Below are 16,219 nucleotides of genomic sequence, written 5' to 3' on the forward strand. Positions count from 1 at the left end.
CATACTTACCTGGCGTAGGGGTTAACCGTGATCATGGAGGCGGTTCCCTCAGGGAGAGGCCCTCCCATTGACTTCGGCTGGGCTGACACCTGCGATCGCCCCAAATGTGGGCGACTCGGGCGCATAATTTATGTTAGTGGGGGACTGCGTTCGCGCTATCCCCTGATAATGAAACTAAAAAATCAGATCTAATTTCTTACATTGGTCATCTCTAGTGAGAAATCGCGCAGATCCGCCTCATGTGAGAACAATGTGGGTTTCCGAACTAGATTTTCAGGGAAATGTCGACCATTGATCAAGTTATTATTATTTATTAAAAATGGACAGGTTTTCGATGTACTAAGCAATGAAATAATCGAGAGTTGGCCAGATCCACAGGTCACCTGTACTTGTCGAGTACTGACGCCCTCACACGCCGCGTTTCGCATAAAAGAAAACCCATTGGTTGACAGCAACCATATGATTTGGGGGGCTACGGACGCTGATAGGATGATCGCTGGCATGGGATTAGTGCCGCTTGGTGTGCGTGCATAATCTCTCTCTCTCTCTACCCAGAATCCTTTGTGGCCAAGTTTGTCGCGAATTTTCAGTATATACAACGCATTTCGTGGAGTCAAATGTCCATGAGCGACCATTAAAATCATGTGGTTAATATTTAAGTCATGACATTACCAGTCTATTGTGTGCAACTACTAGTTAGAATACGATTTTTTTTCCAGATGCTCTTGGCACTCACCGTCGTGTCTGTTTTGTTTCATTCCATGGGGTACTCCGTTGTTGACAGTCAATGGCATACTTACCTGGCGTAGGGGTTAACCGTGATCATGGAGGCGGTTCCCTCAGGGAGAGGCCCTCCCATTGCACTTCGGCTGGGCTGACACCTGCGATCGCCCCAAATGTGGGCGACTCGGGCGCATAATTTATGTTAGTGGGGGACTGCGTTCGCGCTATCCCCTGATAATGAAACTAAAAAATCAGATCTAATTTCTTACATTGGTCATCTCTAGTGAGAAATCGCGCAGATCCGCCTCATGTGAGAACAATGTGGGTTTCCTAACTAGATTTTCAGGGAAATGTCGACCATTGATCAAGTTATTATTATTTATTAAAAATGGACAGGTTTTCGATGTACTAAGCAATGAAATAATCGAGAGTTGGCCAGATCCACAGGTCACCTGTACTTGTCGAGTACTGACGCCCTCACACGCCGCGTTTCGCATAAAAGAAAACCCATTGGTTGACAGCAACCATATGATTTGGGGGGCTACGGACGCTGATAGGATGATCGCTGGCATGGGATTAGTGCCGCTTGGTGTGCGTGCATAATCTCTCTCTCTCTCTACCCAGAATCCTTTGTGACCAAGTTTGTCGCGAATTTTCAGTATATACAACGCATTTCGTGGAGTCAAATGTCCATGAGCGACCATTAAAATCATGTGGTTAATATTTAAGTCATGACATTACCAGTCTATTGTGTGCAACTACTAGTTAGAATACGATTTTTTTTCCAGATGCTCTTGGCACTCACCGTCGTGTCTGTTTTGTTTCATTCCATGTGGTACTCCGTTGTTGACAGTCAATGGCATACTTACCTGGCGTAGGGGTTAACCGTGATCATGGAGGCGGTTCCCTCAGGGAGAGGCCCTCCCATTGACTTCGGCTGGGCTGACACCTGCGATCGCCCCAAATGTGGGCGACTCGGGCGCATAATTTATGTTAGTGGGGGACTGCGTTCGCGCTATCCCCTGATAATGAAACTAAAAAATCAGATCTAATTTCTTACATTGGTCATCTCTAGTGAGAAATCGCGCAGATCCGCCTCATGTGAGAACAATGTGGGTTTCCGAACTAGATTTTCAGGGAAATGTCGACCATTGATCAAGTTATTATTATTTATTAAAAATGGACAGGTTTTCGATGTACTAAGCAATGAAATAATCGAGAGTTGGCCAGATCCACAGGTCACCTGTACTTGTCGAGTACTGACGCCCTCACACGCCGCGTTTCGCATAAAAGAAAACCCATTGGTTGACAGCAACCATATGATTTGGGGGGCTACGGACGCTGATAGGATGATCGCTGGCATGGGATTAGTGCCGCTTGGTGTGCGTGCATAATCTCTCTCTCTCTCTACCCAGAATCCTTTGTGGCCAAGTTTGTCGCGAATTTTCAGTATATACAACGCATTTCGTGGAGTCAAATGTCCATGAGCGACCATTAAAATCATGTGGTTAATATTTAAGTCATGACATTACCAGTCTATTGTGTGCAACTACTAGTTAGAATACGATTTTTTTTCCAGATGCTCTTGGCACTCACCGTCGTGTCTGTTTTGTTTCATTCCATGGGGTACTCCGTTGTTGACAGTCAATGGCATACTTACCTGGCGTAGGGGTTAACCGTGATCATGGAGGCGGTTCCCTCAGGGAGAGGCCCTCCCATTGCACTTCGGCTGGGCTGACACCTGCGATCGCCCCAAATGTGGGCGACTCGGGCGCATAATTTATGTTAGTGGGGGACTGCGTTCGCGCTATCCCCTGATAATGAAACTAAAAAATCAGATCTAATTTCTTACATTGGTCATCTCTAGTGAGAAATCGCGCAGATCCGCCTCATGTGAGAACAATGTGGGTTTCCTAACTAGATTTTCAGGGAAATGTCGACCATTGATCAAGTTATTATTATTTATTAAAAATGGACAGGTTTTCGATGTACTAAGCAATGAAATAATCGAGAGTTGGCCAGATCCACAGGTCACCTGTACTTGTCGAGTACTGACGCCCTCACACGCCGCGTTTCGCATAAAAGAAAACCCATTGGTTGACAGCAACCATATGATTTGGGGGGCTACGGACGCTGATAGGATGATCGCTGGCATGGGATTAGTGCCGCTTGGTGTGCGTGCATAATCTCTCTCTCTCTCTACCCAGAATCCTTTGTGACCAAGTTTGTCGCGAATTTTCAGTATATACAACGCATTTCGTGGAGTCAAATGTCCATGAGCGACCATTAAAATCATGTGGTTAATATTTAAGTCATGACATTACCAGTCTATTGTGTGCAACTACTAGTTAGAATACGATTTTTTTTCCAGATGCTCTTGGCACTCACCGTCGTGTCTGTTTTGTTTCATTCCATGGGGTACTCCGTTGTTGACAGTCAATGGCATACTTACCTGGCGTAGGGGTTAACCGTGATCATGGAGGCGGTTCCCTCAGGGAGAGGCCCTCCCATTGCACTTCGGCTGGGCTGACACCTGCGATCGCTCCAAATGTGGGCGACTCGGGCGCATAATTTATGTTAGTGGGGGACTGCGTTCGCGCTATCCCCTGATAATGAAACTAAAAAATCAGATCTAATTTCTTACATTGGTCATCTCTAGTGAGAAATCGCGCAGATCCGCCTCATGTGAGAACAATGTGGGTTTCCTAACTAGATTTTCAGGGAAATGTCGACCATTGATCAAGTTATTATTATTTATTAAAAATGGACAGGTTTTCGATGTACTAAGCAATGAAATAATCGAGAGTTGGCCAGATCCACAGGTCACCTGTACTTGTCGAGTACTGACGCCCTCACACGCCGCGTTTCGCATAAAAGAAAACCCATTGGTTGACAGCAACCATATGATTTGGGGGGCTACGGACGCTGATAGGATGATCGCTGGCATGGGATTAGTGCCGCTTGGTGTGTGTGCATAATCTCTCTCTCTCTCTACCCAGAATCCTTTGTGGCCAAGTTTGTCGCGAATTTTCAGTATATACAACGCATTTCGTGGAGTCAAATGTCCATGAGCGACCATTAAAATCATGTGGTTAATATTTAAGTCATGACAATACCAGTCTATTGTGTGCAACTACTAGTTAGAATACGATTTTTTTTCCAGATGCTCTTGGCACTCACCGTCGTGTCTGTTTTGTTTCATTCCATGGGGTACTCCGTTGTTGACAGTCAATGGCATACTTACCTGGCGTAGGGGTTAACCGTGATCATGGAGGCGGTTCCCTCAGGGAGAGGCCCTCCCATTGCACTTCGGCTGGGCTGACACCTGCGATCGCCCCAAATGTGGGCGACTCGGGCGCATAATTTATGTTAGTGGGGGACTGCGTTCGCGCTATCCCCTGATAATGAAACTAAAAAATCAGATCTAATTTCTTACATTGGTCATCTCTAGTGAGAAATCGCGCAGATCCGCCTCATGTGAGAACAATGTGGGTTTCCTAACTAGATTTTCAGGGAAATGTCGACCATTGATCAAGTTATTATTATTTATTAAATATGGACAGGTTTTCGATGTACTAAGCAATGAAATAATCGAGAGTTGGCCAGATCCACAGGTCACCTGTACTTGTCGAGTACTGACGCCCTCACACGCCGCGTTTCGCATAAAAGAAAACCCATTGGTTGACAGCAACCATATGATTTGGGGGGCTACGGACGCTGATAGGATGATCGCTGGCATGGGATTAGTGCCGCTTGGTGTGCGTGCATAATCTCTCTCTCTCTCTACCCAGAATCCTTTGTGGCCAAGTTTGTCGCGAATTTTCAGTATATACAACGCATTTCGTGGAGTCAAATGTCCATGAGCGACCATTAAAATCATGTGGTTAATATTTAAGTCATGACATTACCAGTCTATTGTGTGCAACTACTAGTTAGAATACGATTCTTTCCAGATGCTCTTGGCACTCACCGTCGTGTCTGTTTTGTTTCATTCCATGGGGTACTCCGTTGTTGACAGTCAATGGCATACTTACCTGGCGTAGGGGTTAACCGTGATCATGGAGGCGGTTCCCTCAGGGAGAGGCCCTCCCATTGCACTTCGGCTGGGCTGACACCTGCGATCGCCCCAAATGTGGGCGACTCGGGCGCATAATTTATGTTAGTGGGGGACTGCGTTCGCGCTATCCCCTGATAATGAAACTAAAATATCAGATCTAATTTCTTACACTGGTCATCTCTAGTGAGAAATCGCGCAGATCCGCCTCATGTGAGAACAATGTGGGTTTCCTAACTAGATTTTCAGGGAAATGTCGACCATTGATCAAGTTATTATTATTTATTAAAAATGGACAGGTTTTCGATGTACTAAGCAATGAAATAATCGAGAGTTGGCCAGATCCACAGGTCACCTGTACTTGTCGAGTACTGACGCCCTCACACGCCGCGTTTCGCATAAAAGAAAACCCATTGGTTGACAGCAACCATATGATTTGGGGGGCTACGGACGCTGATAGGATGATCGCTGGCATGGGATTAGTGCCGCTTGGTGTGCGTGCATAATCTCTCTCTCTCTCTACCCAGAATCCTTTGTGGCCAAGTTTGTCGCGAATTTTCAGTATATACAACGCATTTCGTGGAGTCAAATGTCCATGAGCGACCATTAAAATCATGTGGTTAATATTTAAGTCATGACATTACCAGTCTATTGTGTGCAACTACTAGTTAGAATACGATTTTTTCCAGATGCTCTTGGCACTCACCGTCGTGTCTGTTTTGTTTCATTCCATGGGGTACTCCGTTGTTGACAGTCAATGGCATACTTACCTGGCGTAGGGGTTAACCGTGATCATGGAGGCGGTTCCCTCAGGGAGAGGCCCTCCCATTGCACTTCGGCTGGGCTGACACCTGCGATCGCCCCAAATGTGGGCGACTCGGGCGCATAATTTATGTTAGTGGGGGACTGCGTTCGCGCTATCCCCTGATAATGAAACTAAAAAATGAGATCTAATTTCTTACATTGGTCATCTCTAGTGAGAAATCGCGCAGATCCGCCTCATGTGAGAACAATGTGGGTTTCCTAACTAGATTTTCAGGGAAATGTCGACCATTGATCAAGTTATTATTATTTATTAAAAATGGACAGGTTTTCGATGTACTAAGCAATGAAATAATCGAGAGTTGGCCAGATCCACAGGTCACCTGTACTTGTCGAGTACTGACGCCCTCACACGCCGCGTTTCGCATAAAAGAAAACCCATTGGTTGACAGCAACCATATGATTTGGGGGGCTACGGACGCTGATAGGATGATCGCTGGCATGGGATTAGTGCCGCTTGGTGTGCGTGCATAATCTCTCTCTCTCTCTACCCAGAATCCTTTGTGGCCAAGTTTGTCGCGAATTTTCAGTATATACAACGCATTTCGTGGAGTCAAATGTCCATGAGCGACCATTAAAATCATGTGGTTAATATTTAAGTCATGACATTACCAGTCTATTGTGTGCAACTACTAGTTAGAATACGATTTTTTTTCCAGATGCTCTTGGCACTCACCGTCGTGTCTGTTTTGTTTCATTCCATGGGGTACTCCGTTGTTGACAGTCAATGGCATACTTACCTGGCGTAGGGGTTAACCGTGATCATGGAGGCGGTTCCCTCAGGGAGAGGCCCTCCCATTGCACTTCGGCTGGGCTGACACCTGCGATCGCCCCAAATGTGGGCGACTCGGGCGCATAATTTATGTTAGTGGGGGACTGCGTTCGCGCTATCCCCTGATAATGAAACTAAAAAATCAGATCTAATTTCTTACATTGGTCATCTCTAGTGAGAAATCGCGCAGATCCGCCTCATGTGAGAACAATGTGGGTTTCCTAACTAGATTTTCAGGGAAATGTCGACCATTGATCAAGTTATTATTATTTATTAAAAATGGACAGGTTTTCGATGTACTAAGCAATGAAATAATCGAGAGTTGGCCAGATCCACAGGTCACCTGTACTTGTCGAGTACTGACGCCCTCACACGCCGCGTTTCGCATAAAAGAAAACCCATTGGTTGACAGCAACCATATGATTTGGGGGGCTACGGACGCTGATAGGATGATCGCTGGCATGGGATTAGTGCCGCTTGGTGTGCGTGCATAATCTCTCTCTCTCTCTACCCAGAATCCTTTGTGGCCAAGTTTGTCGCGAATTTTCAGTATATACAACGCATTTCGTGGAGTCAAATGTCCATGAGCGACCATTAAAATCATGTGGTTAAAATTTAAGTCATGACATTACCAGTCTATTGTGTGCAACTACTAGTTAGAATACGATTTTTTTCCAGATGCTCTTGGCACTCACCGTCGTGTCTGTTTTGTTTCATTCCATGGGGTACTCCGTTGTTGACAGTCAATGGCATACTTACCTGGCGTAGGGGTTAACCGTGATGATGGAGGCGGTTCCCTCAGGGAGAGGCCCTCTCATTGCACTTCGGCTGGGCTGACACCTGCGATCGCCCCAAATGTGGGCGACTCGGGCGCATAATTTATGTTAGTGGGGGACTGCGTTCGCGCTATCCCCCGATAATGAAACTAAAAAATCAGATCTAATTTCTTACATTGGTCATCTCTAGTGAGAAATCGCGCAGATCCGCCTCATGTGAGAACAATGTGGGTTTCCTAACTAGATTTTCAGGGAAATGTCGACCATTGATCAAGTTATTATTATTTATTAAAAATGGACAGGTTTTCGATGTACTAAGCAATGAAATAATCGAGAGTTGGCCAGATCCACAGGTCACCTGTACTTGTCGAGTACTGACGCCCTCACACGCCGCGTTTCGCATAAAAGAAAACCCATTGGTTGACAGCAACCATATGATTTGGGGGGCTACGGACGCTGATAGGATGATCGCTGGCATGGGATTAGTGCCGCTTGGTGTGCGTGCATAATCTCTCTCTCTCTACCCAGAATCCTTTGTGGCCAAGTTTGTCGCGAATTTTCAGTATATACAACGCATTTCGTGGAGTCAAATGTCCATGAGCGACCATTAAAATCATGTGGTTAATATTTAAGTCATGACATTACCAGTCTATTGTGTGCAACTACTAGTTAGAATACGATTTTTTCCAGATGCTCTTGGCACTCACCGTCGTGTCTGTTTTGTTTCATTCCATGGGGTACTCCGTTGTTGACAGTCAATGGCATACTTACCTGGCGTAGGGGTTAACCGTGATCATGGAGGCGGTTCCCTCAGGGAGAGGCCCTCCCATTGCACTTCGGCTGGGCTGACACCTGCGATCGCCCCAAATGTGGGCGACTCGGGCGCATAATTTATGTTAGTGGGGGACTGCGTTCGCGCTATCCCCTGATAATGAAACTAAAAAATCAGATCTAATTTCTTACATTGGTCATCTCTAGTGAGAAATCGCGCAGATCCGCCTCATGTGAGAACAATGTGGGTTTCCTAACTAGATTTTCAGGGAAATGTCGACCATTGATCAAGTTATTATTATTTATTAAAAATGGACAGGTTTTCGATGTACTAAGCAATGAAATAATCGAGAGTTGGCCAGATCCACAGGTCACCTGTACTTGTCGAGTACTGACGCCCTCACACGCCGCGTTTCGCATAAAAGAAAACCCATTGGTTGACAGCAACCATATGATTTGGGGGGCTACGGACGCTGATAGGATGATCGCTGGCATGGGATTAGTGCCGCTTGGGGTGCGTGCATAATCTCTCTCTCTCTCTACCCAGAATCCTTTGTGGCCAAGTTTGTCGCGAATTTTCAGTATATACAACGCATTTCGTGGAGTCAAATGTCCATGAGCGACCATTAAAATCATGTGGTTAATATTTAAGTCATGACATTACCAGTCTATTGTGTGCAACTACTAGTTAGAATACGATTTTTTTTCCAGATGCTCTTGGCACTCACCGTCGTGTCTGTTTTGTTTCATTCCATGGGGTACTCCGTTGTTGACAGTCAATGGCATACTTACCTGGCGTAGGGGTTAACCGTGATCATGGAGGCGGTTCCCTCAGGGAGAGGCCCTCCCATTGCACTTCGGCTGGGCTGACACCTGCGATCGCCCCAAATGTGGGCGACTCGGGCGCATAATTTATGTTAGTGGGGGACTGCGTTCGCGCTATCCCCTGATAATGAAACTAAAAAATCAGATCTAATTTCTTACATTGGTCATCTCTAGTGAGAAATCGCGCAGATCCGCCTCATGTGAGAACAATGTGGGTTTCCTAACTAGATTTTCAGGGAAATGTCGACCATTGATCAAGTTATTATTATTTATTAAAAATGGACAGGTTTTCGATGTACTAAGCAATGAAATAATCGAGAGTTGGCCAGATCCACAGGTCACCTGTACTTGTCGAGTACTGACGCCCTCACACGCCGCGTTTCGCATAAAAGAAAACCCATTGGTTGACAGCAACCATATGATTTGGGGGGCTACGGACGCTGATAGGATAATCGCTGGCATGGGATTAGTGCCGCTTGGTGTGCGTGCATAATCTCTCTCTCTCTCTACCCAGAATCCTTTGTGGCCAAGTTTGTCGCGAATTTTCAGTATATACAACGCATTTCGTGGAGTCAAATGTCCATGAGCGACCATTAAAATCATGTGGTTAATATTTAAGTCATGACATTACCAGTCTATTGTGTGCAACTACTAGTTAGAATACGATTTTTTTTTCTAGATGCTCTTGGCACTCACCGTCGTGTCTGTTTTGTTTCATTCCATGGGGTACTCCGTTGTTGACAGTCAATGGCATACTTACCTGGCGTAGGGGTTAACCGTGATCATGGAGGCGGTTCCCTAAGGGAGAGGCCCTCCCATTGCACTTCGGCTGGGCTGACACCTGCGATCGCCCCAAATGTGGGCGACTCGGGCGCATAATTTATGTTAGTGGGGGACTGCGTTCGCGCTATCCCCTGATAATGAAACTAAAAAATCAGATCTAATTTCTTACATTGGTCATCTCTAGTGAGAAATCGCGCAGATCCGCCTCATGTGAGAACAATGTGGGTTTCCTAACTAGATTTTCAGGGAAATGTCGACCATTGATCAAGTTATTATTATTTATTAAAAATGGACAGGTTTTCGATGTACTAAGCAATGAAATAATCGAGAGTTGGCCAGATCCACAGGTCACCTGTACTTGTCGAGTACTGACGCCCTCACACGCCGCGTTTCGCATAAAAGAAAACCCATTGGTTGACAGCAACCATATGATTTGGGGGGCTACGGACGCTGATAGGATGATCGCTGGCATGGGATTAGTGCCGCTTGGTGTGCGTGCATAATCTCTCTCTCTCTCTACCCAGAATCCTTTGTGGCCAAGTTTGTCGCGAATTTTCAGTATATACAACGCATTTCGTGGAGTCAAATGTCCATGAGCGACCATTAAAATCATGTGGTTAATATTTAAGTCATGACATTACCAGTCTATTGTGTGCAACTACTAGTTAGAATACGATTTTTTTCCAGATGCTCTTGGCACTCACCGTCGTGTCTGTTTTGTTTCATTCCATGGGGTACTCCGTTGTTGACAGTCAATGGCATACTTACCTGGCGTAGGGGTTAACCGTGATCATGGAGGCGGTTCCCTCAGGGAGAGGCCCTCCCATTGCACTTCGGCTGGGCTGACACCTGCGATCGCCCCAAATGTGGGCGACTCGGGCGCATAATTTATGTTAGTGGGGGACTGCGTTTGCGCTATCCCCTGATAATGAAACTAAAAAATCAGATCTAATTTCTTACATTGGTCATCTCTAGTGAGAAATCGCGCAGATCCGCCTCATGTGAGAACAATGTGGGTTTCCTAACTAGATTTTCAGGGAAATGTCGACCATTGATCAAGTTATTATTATTTATTAAAAATGGACAGGTTTTCGATGTACTAAGCAATGAAATAATCGAGAGTTGGCCAGATCCACAGGTCACCTGTACTTGTCGAGTACTGACGCCCTCACACGCCGCGTTTCGCATAAAAGAAAACCCATTGGTTGACAGCAACCATATGATTTGGGGGGCTACGGACGCTGATAGGATGATCGCTGGCATGGGATTAGTGCCGCTTGGTGTGCGTGCATAATCTCTCTCTCTCTCTACCCAGAATCCTTTGTGGCCAAGTTTGTCGCGAATTTTCAGTATATACAACGCATTTCGTGGAGTCAAATGTCCATGAGCGACCATTAAAATCATGTGGTTAATATTTAAGTCATGACATTACCAGTCTATTGTGTGCAACTACTAGTTAGAATACGATTTTTTTCCAGATGCTCTTGGCACTCACCGTCGTGTCTGTTTTGTTTCATTCCATGGGGTACTCCGTTGTTGACAGTCAATGGCATACTTACCTGGCGTAGGGGTTAACCGTGATCATGGAGGCGGTTCCCTCAGGGAGAGGCCCTCCCATTGCACTTCGGCTGGGCTGACACCTGCGATCGCCCCAAATGTGGGCGACTCGGGCGCATAATTTATGTTAGTGGGGGACTGCGTTTGCGCTATCCCCTGATAATGAAACTAAAAAATCAGATCTAATTTCTTACATTGGTCATCTCTAGTGAGAAATCGCGCAGATCCGCCTCATGTGAGAACAATGTGGGTTTCCTAACTAGATTTTCAGGGAAATGTCGACCATTGATCAAGTTATTATTATTTATTAAAAATGGACAGGTTTTCGATGTACTAAGCAATGAAATAATCGAGAGTTGGCCAGATCCACAGGTCACCTGTACTTGTCGAGTACTGACGCCCTCACACGCCGCGTTTCGCATAAAAGAAAACCCATTGGTTGACAGCAACCATATGATTTGGGGGGCTACGGACGCTGATAGGATGATCGCTGGCATGGGATTAGTGCCGCTTGGTGTGCGTGCATAATCTCTCTCTCTCTCTACCCAGAATCCTTTGTGGCCAAGTTTGTCGCGAATTTTCAGTATATACAACGCATTTCGTGGAGTCAAATGTCCATGAGCGACCATTAAAATCATGTGGTTAATATTTAAGTCATGACATTACCAGTCTATTGTGTGCAACTACTAGTTAGAATACGATTTTTTTCCAGATGCTCTTGGCACTCACCGTCGTGTCTGTTTTGTTTCATTCCATGGGGTACTCCGTTGTTGACAGTCAATGGCATACTTACCTGGCGTAGGGGTTAACCGTGATCATGGAGGCGGTTCCCTCAGGGAGAGGCCCTCCCATTGCACTTCGGCTGGGCTGACACCTGCGATCGCCCCAAATGTGGGCGACTCGGGCGCATAATTTATGTTAGTGGGGGACTGCGTTCGTGCTATCCCCTGATAATGAAACTAAAAAATCAGATCTAATTTCTTACATTGGTCATCTCTAGTGAGAAATCGCGCAGATCCGCCTCATGTGAGAACAATGTGGGTTTCCTAACTAGATTTTCAGGGAAATGTCGACCATTGATCAAGTTATTATTATTTATTAAAAATGGACAGGTTTTCGATGTACTAAGCAATGAAATAATCGAGAGTTGGCCAGATCCACAGGTCACCTGTACTTGTCGAGTACTGACGCCCTCACACGCCGCGTTTCGCATAAAAGAAAACCCATTGGTTGACAGCAACCATATGATTTGGGGGGCTACGGACGCTGATAGGATGATCGCTGGCATGGGATTAGTGCCGCTTGGTGTGCGTGCATAATCTCTCTCTCTCTCTACCCAGAATCCTTTGTGGCCAAGTTTGTCGCGAATTTTCAGTATATACAACGCATTTCGTGGAGTCAAATGTCCATGAGCGACCATTAAAATCATGTGGTTAATATTTAAGTCATGACATTACCAGTCTATTGTGTGCAACTACTAGTTAGAATACGATTTTTTTTCCAGATGCTCTTGGCACTCACCGTCGTGTCTGTTTTGTTTCATTCCATGGGGTACTCCGTTGTTGACAGTCAATGGCATACTTACCTGGCGTAGGGGTTAACCGTGATCATGGAGGCGGTTCCCTCAGGGAGAGGCCCTCCCATTGCACTTCGGCTGGGCTGACACCTGCGATCGCCCCAAATGTGGGCGACTCGGGCGCATAATTTATGTTAGTGGGGGACTGCGTTCGCGCTATCCCCTGATAATGAAACTAAAAAATCAGATCTAATTTCTTACATTGGTCATCTCTAGTGAGAAATCGCGCAGATCCGCCTCATGTGAGAACAATGTGGGTTTCCTAACTAGATTTTCAGGGAAATGTCGACCATTGATCAAGTTATTATCATTTATTAAAAATGGACAGGTTTTCGATGTACTAAGCAATGAAATAATCGAGAGTTGGCCAGATCCACAGGTCACCTGTACTTGTCGAGTACTGACGCCCTCACACGCCGCGTTTCGCATAAAAGAAAACCCATTGGTTGACAGCAACCATATGATTTGGGGGGCTACGGACGCTGATAGGATGATCGCTGGCATGGGATTAGTGCCGCTTGGTGTGCGTGCATAATCTCTCTCTCTCTCTACCCAGAATCCTTTGTGGCCAAGTTTGTCGCGAATTTTCAGTATATACAACGCATTTCGTGGAGTCAAATGTCCATGAGCGACCATTAAAATCATGTGGTTAATATTTAAGTCATGACATTACCAGTCTATTGTGTGCAACTACTAGTTAGAATACGATTTTTTTTCCAGATGCTCTTGGCACTCACCGTCGTGTCTGTTTTGTTTCATTCCATGGGGTACTCCGTTGTTGACAGTCAATGGCATACTTACCTGGCGTAGGGGTTAACCGTGATCATGGAGGCGGTTCCCTCAGGGAGAGGCCCTCCCATTGCACTTCGGCTGGGCTGACACCTGCGATCGCCCCAAATGTGGGCGACTCGGGCGCATAATTTATGTTAGTGGGGGACTGCGTTCGCGCTATCCCCTGATAATGAAACTAAAAAATCAGATCTAATTTCTTACATTGGTCATCTCTAGTGAGAAATCGCGCAGATCCGCCTCATGTGAGAACAATGTGGGTTTCCTAACTAGATTTTCAGGGAAATGTCGACCATTGATCAAGTTATTATCATTTATTAAAAATGGACAGGTTTTCGATGTACTAAGCAATGAAATAATCGAGAGTTGGCCAGATCCACAGGTCACCTGTACTTGTCGAGTACTGACGCCCTCACACGCCGCGTTTCGCATAAAAGAAAACCCATTGGTTGACAGCAACCATATGATTTGGGGGGCTACGGACGCTGATAGGATGATCGCTGGCATGGGATTAGTGCCGCTTGGTGTGCGTGCATAATCTCTCTCTCTCTCTACCCAGAATCCTTTGTGGCCAAGTTTGTCGCGAATTTTCAGTATATACAACGCATTTCGTGGAGTCAAATGTCCATGAGCGACCATTAAAATCATGTGGTTAATATTTAAGTCATGACATTACCAGTCTATTGTGTGCAACTACTAGTTAGAATACGATTTTTTTTCCAGATGCTCTTGGCACTCACCGTCGTGTCTGTTTTGTTTCATTCCATGGGGTACTCCGTTGTTGACAGTCAATGGCATACTTACCTGGCGTAGGGGTTAACCGTGATCATGGAGGCGGTTCCCTCAGGGAGAGGCCCTCCCATTGCACTTCGGCTGGGCTGACACCTGCGATCGCCCCAAATGTGGGCGACTCGGGCGCATAATTTATGTTAGTGGGGGACTGCGTTCGCGCTATCCCCTGATAATGAAACTAAAAAATCAGATCTAATTTCTTACATTGGTCATCTCTAGTGAGAAATCGCGCAGATCCGCCTCATGTGAGAACAATGTGGGTTTCCTAACTAGATTTTCAGGGAAATGTCGACCATTGATCAAGTTATTATTATTTATTAAAAATGGACAGGTTTTCGATGTACTAAGCAATGAAATAATCGAGAGTTGGCCAGATCCACAGGTCACCTGTACTTGTCGAGTACTGACGCCCTCACACGCCGCGTTTCGCATAAAAGAAAACCCATTGGTTGACAGCAACCATATGATTTGGGGGGCTACGGACGCTGATAGGATGATCGCTGGCATGGGATTAGTGCCGCTTGGTGTGCGTGCATAATCTCTCTCTCTCTCTACCCAGAATCCTTTGTGGCCAAGTTTGTCGCGAATTTTCAGTATATACAACGCATTTCGTGGAGTCAAATGTCCATGAGCGACCATTAAAATCATGTGGTTAATATTTAAGTCATGACATTACCAGTCTATTGTGTGCAACTACTAGTTAGAATACGATTTTTTTTCCAGATGCTCTTGGCACTCACCGTCGTGTCTGTTTTGTTTCATTCCATGGGGTACTCCGTTGTTGACAGTCAATGGCATACTTACCTGGCGTAGGGGTTAACCGTGATCATGGAGGCGGTTCCCTCAGGGAGAGGCCCTCCCATTGCACTTCGGCTGGGCTGACACCTGCGATCGCCCCAAATGTGGGCGACTCGGGCGCATAATTTATGTTAGTGGGGGACTGCGTTCGCGCTATCCCCTGATAATGAAACTAAAAAATCAGATCTAATTTCTTACATTGGTCATCTCTAGTGAGAAATCGCGCAGATCCGCCTCATGTGAGAACAATGTGGGTTTCCTAACTAGATTTTCAGGGAAATGTCGACCATTGATCAAGTTATTATTATTTATTAAAAATGGACAGGTTTTCGATGTACTAAGCAATGAAATAATCGAGAGTTGGCCAGATCCACAGGTCACCTGTACTTGTCGAGTACTGACGCCCTCACACGCCGCGTTTCGCATAAAAGAAAACCCATTGGTTGACAGCAACCATATGATTTGGGGGGCTACGGACGCTGATAGGATGATCGCTGGCATGGGATTAGTGCCGCTTGGTGTGCGTGCATAATCTCTCTCTCTCTCTACCCAGAATCCTTTGTGGCCAAGTTTGTCGCGAATTTTCAGTATATACAACGCATTTCGTGGAGTCAAATGTCCATGAGCGACCATTAAAATCATGTGGTTAATATTTAAGTCATGACATTACCAGTCTATTGTGTGCAACTACTAGTTAGAATACGATTTTTTTTCCAGATGCTCTTGGCACTCACCGTCGTGTCTGTTTTGTTTCATTCCATGGGGTACTCCGTTGTTGACAGTCAATGGCATACTTACCTGGCGTAGGGGTTAACCGTGATCATGGAGGCGGTTCCCTCAGGGAGAGGCCCTCCCATTGCACTTCGGCTGGGCTGACACCTGCGATCGCCCCAAATGTGGGCGACTCGGGCGCATAATTTATGTTAGTGGGGGACTGCGTTCGCGCTATCCCCTGATAATGAAACTAAAAAATCAGATCTAATTTCTTACATTGGTCATCTCTAGTGAGAAATCGCGCAGATCCGCCTCATGTGAGAACAATGTGGGTTTCCTAACTAGATTTTCAGGGAAATGTCGACCATTGATCAAGTTATTATCATTTATTAAAAATGGACAGGTTTTCGATGTACTAAGCAATGAAATAATCGAGAGTTGGCCAGATCCACAGGTCACCTGTACTT

The 16,219-nt window shown here is 45.7% G+C and overlaps 21 non-coding genes across 21 annotated transcripts; all 21 read left to right on the forward strand.

Moving 5' to 3' along the window:
- Nucleotide 1: 1 nt before the first annotated feature.
- LOC146750488 (U1 spliceosomal RNA) lies at nt 2-165 on the forward strand. Its single transcript, XR_014930661.1, has one exon. It is a non-coding gene; the product is annotated as a U1 spliceosomal RNA (small nuclear RNA).
- A 627-nt stretch (nt 166-792) lies between these two features.
- Nucleotides 793-957, forward strand: LOC144347534 (U1 spliceosomal RNA). The gene has a single exon (XR_013419679.2). It is a non-coding gene; the product is annotated as a U1 spliceosomal RNA (small nuclear RNA).
- Nucleotides 958-1,584: 627 nt separating this feature from the next.
- Nucleotides 1,585-1,748, forward strand: LOC146750489 (U1 spliceosomal RNA). Its single transcript, XR_014930662.1, has one exon. It is a non-coding gene; the product is annotated as a U1 spliceosomal RNA (small nuclear RNA).
- A 627-nt stretch (nt 1,749-2,375) lies between these two features.
- LOC146750490 (U1 spliceosomal RNA) lies at nt 2,376-2,540 on the forward strand. The gene has a single exon (XR_014930372.1). It is a non-coding gene; the product is annotated as a U1 spliceosomal RNA (small nuclear RNA).
- Nucleotides 2,541-3,167: 627 nt separating this feature from the next.
- Nucleotides 3,168-3,332, forward strand: LOC144347528 (U1 spliceosomal RNA). The gene has a single exon (XR_013419673.2). It is a non-coding gene; the product is annotated as a U1 spliceosomal RNA (small nuclear RNA).
- Nucleotides 3,333-3,959: 627 nt separating this feature from the next.
- LOC144347538 (U1 spliceosomal RNA) lies at nt 3,960-4,124 on the forward strand. Its single transcript, XR_013419683.2, has one exon. It is a non-coding gene; the product is annotated as a U1 spliceosomal RNA (small nuclear RNA).
- Nucleotides 4,125-4,749: 625 nt separating this feature from the next.
- Nucleotides 4,750-4,914, forward strand: LOC146750491 (U1 spliceosomal RNA). Its single transcript, XR_014930407.1, has one exon. It is a non-coding gene; the product is annotated as a U1 spliceosomal RNA (small nuclear RNA).
- A 625-nt stretch (nt 4,915-5,539) lies between these two features.
- Nucleotides 5,540-5,704, forward strand: LOC146750492 (U1 spliceosomal RNA). The gene has a single exon (XR_014930428.1). It is a non-coding gene; the product is annotated as a U1 spliceosomal RNA (small nuclear RNA).
- A 627-nt stretch (nt 5,705-6,331) lies between these two features.
- LOC146750493 (U1 spliceosomal RNA) lies at nt 6,332-6,496 on the forward strand. The gene has a single exon (XR_014930445.1). It is a non-coding gene; the product is annotated as a U1 spliceosomal RNA (small nuclear RNA).
- Nucleotides 6,497-7,122: 626 nt separating this feature from the next.
- On the forward strand, nt 7,123-7,287 carry LOC146750494 (U1 spliceosomal RNA). The gene has a single exon (XR_014930630.1). It is a non-coding gene; the product is annotated as a U1 spliceosomal RNA (small nuclear RNA).
- A 623-nt stretch (nt 7,288-7,910) lies between these two features.
- LOC146750495 (U1 spliceosomal RNA) lies at nt 7,911-8,075 on the forward strand. The gene has a single exon (XR_014930455.1). It is a non-coding gene; the product is annotated as a U1 spliceosomal RNA (small nuclear RNA).
- Nucleotides 8,076-8,702: 627 nt separating this feature from the next.
- LOC146750496 (U1 spliceosomal RNA) lies at nt 8,703-8,867 on the forward strand. The gene has a single exon (XR_014930473.1). It is a non-coding gene; the product is annotated as a U1 spliceosomal RNA (small nuclear RNA).
- Nucleotides 8,868-9,495: 628 nt separating this feature from the next.
- Nucleotides 9,496-9,660, forward strand: LOC146750497 (U1 spliceosomal RNA). Its single transcript, XR_014930504.1, has one exon. It is a non-coding gene; the product is annotated as a U1 spliceosomal RNA (small nuclear RNA).
- Nucleotides 9,661-10,286: 626 nt separating this feature from the next.
- Nucleotides 10,287-10,451, forward strand: LOC146750498 (U1 spliceosomal RNA). The gene has a single exon (XR_014930494.1). It is a non-coding gene; the product is annotated as a U1 spliceosomal RNA (small nuclear RNA).
- Nucleotides 10,452-11,077: 626 nt separating this feature from the next.
- LOC146750499 (U1 spliceosomal RNA) lies at nt 11,078-11,242 on the forward strand. The gene has a single exon (XR_014930500.1). It is a non-coding gene; the product is annotated as a U1 spliceosomal RNA (small nuclear RNA).
- Nucleotides 11,243-11,868: 626 nt separating this feature from the next.
- LOC146750500 (U1 spliceosomal RNA) lies at nt 11,869-12,033 on the forward strand. Its single transcript, XR_014930511.1, has one exon. It is a non-coding gene; the product is annotated as a U1 spliceosomal RNA (small nuclear RNA).
- A 627-nt stretch (nt 12,034-12,660) lies between these two features.
- LOC144347517 (U1 spliceosomal RNA) lies at nt 12,661-12,825 on the forward strand. The gene has a single exon (XR_013419662.1). It is a non-coding gene; the product is annotated as a U1 spliceosomal RNA (small nuclear RNA).
- Nucleotides 12,826-13,452: 627 nt separating this feature from the next.
- On the forward strand, nt 13,453-13,617 carry LOC146750501 (U1 spliceosomal RNA). Its single transcript, XR_014930507.1, has one exon. It is a non-coding gene; the product is annotated as a U1 spliceosomal RNA (small nuclear RNA).
- A 627-nt stretch (nt 13,618-14,244) lies between these two features.
- On the forward strand, nt 14,245-14,409 carry LOC146750502 (U1 spliceosomal RNA). Its single transcript, XR_014930517.1, has one exon. It is a non-coding gene; the product is annotated as a U1 spliceosomal RNA (small nuclear RNA).
- A 627-nt stretch (nt 14,410-15,036) lies between these two features.
- LOC146750503 (U1 spliceosomal RNA) lies at nt 15,037-15,201 on the forward strand. The gene has a single exon (XR_014930533.1). It is a non-coding gene; the product is annotated as a U1 spliceosomal RNA (small nuclear RNA).
- A 627-nt stretch (nt 15,202-15,828) lies between these two features.
- LOC146750504 (U1 spliceosomal RNA) lies at nt 15,829-15,993 on the forward strand. The gene has a single exon (XR_014930562.1). It is a non-coding gene; the product is annotated as a U1 spliceosomal RNA (small nuclear RNA).
- Nucleotides 15,994-16,219: the final 226 nt, after the last annotated feature.

This window comes from Saccoglossus kowalevskii, chromosome 1 (assembly GCF_978046115.1).
Source record: "Saccoglossus kowalevskii chromosome 1, keSacKowa6.1, whole genome shotgun sequence".
Classification (NCBI taxonomy): domain Eukaryota; kingdom Metazoa; phylum Hemichordata; class Enteropneusta; family Harrimaniidae; genus Saccoglossus; species Saccoglossus kowalevskii.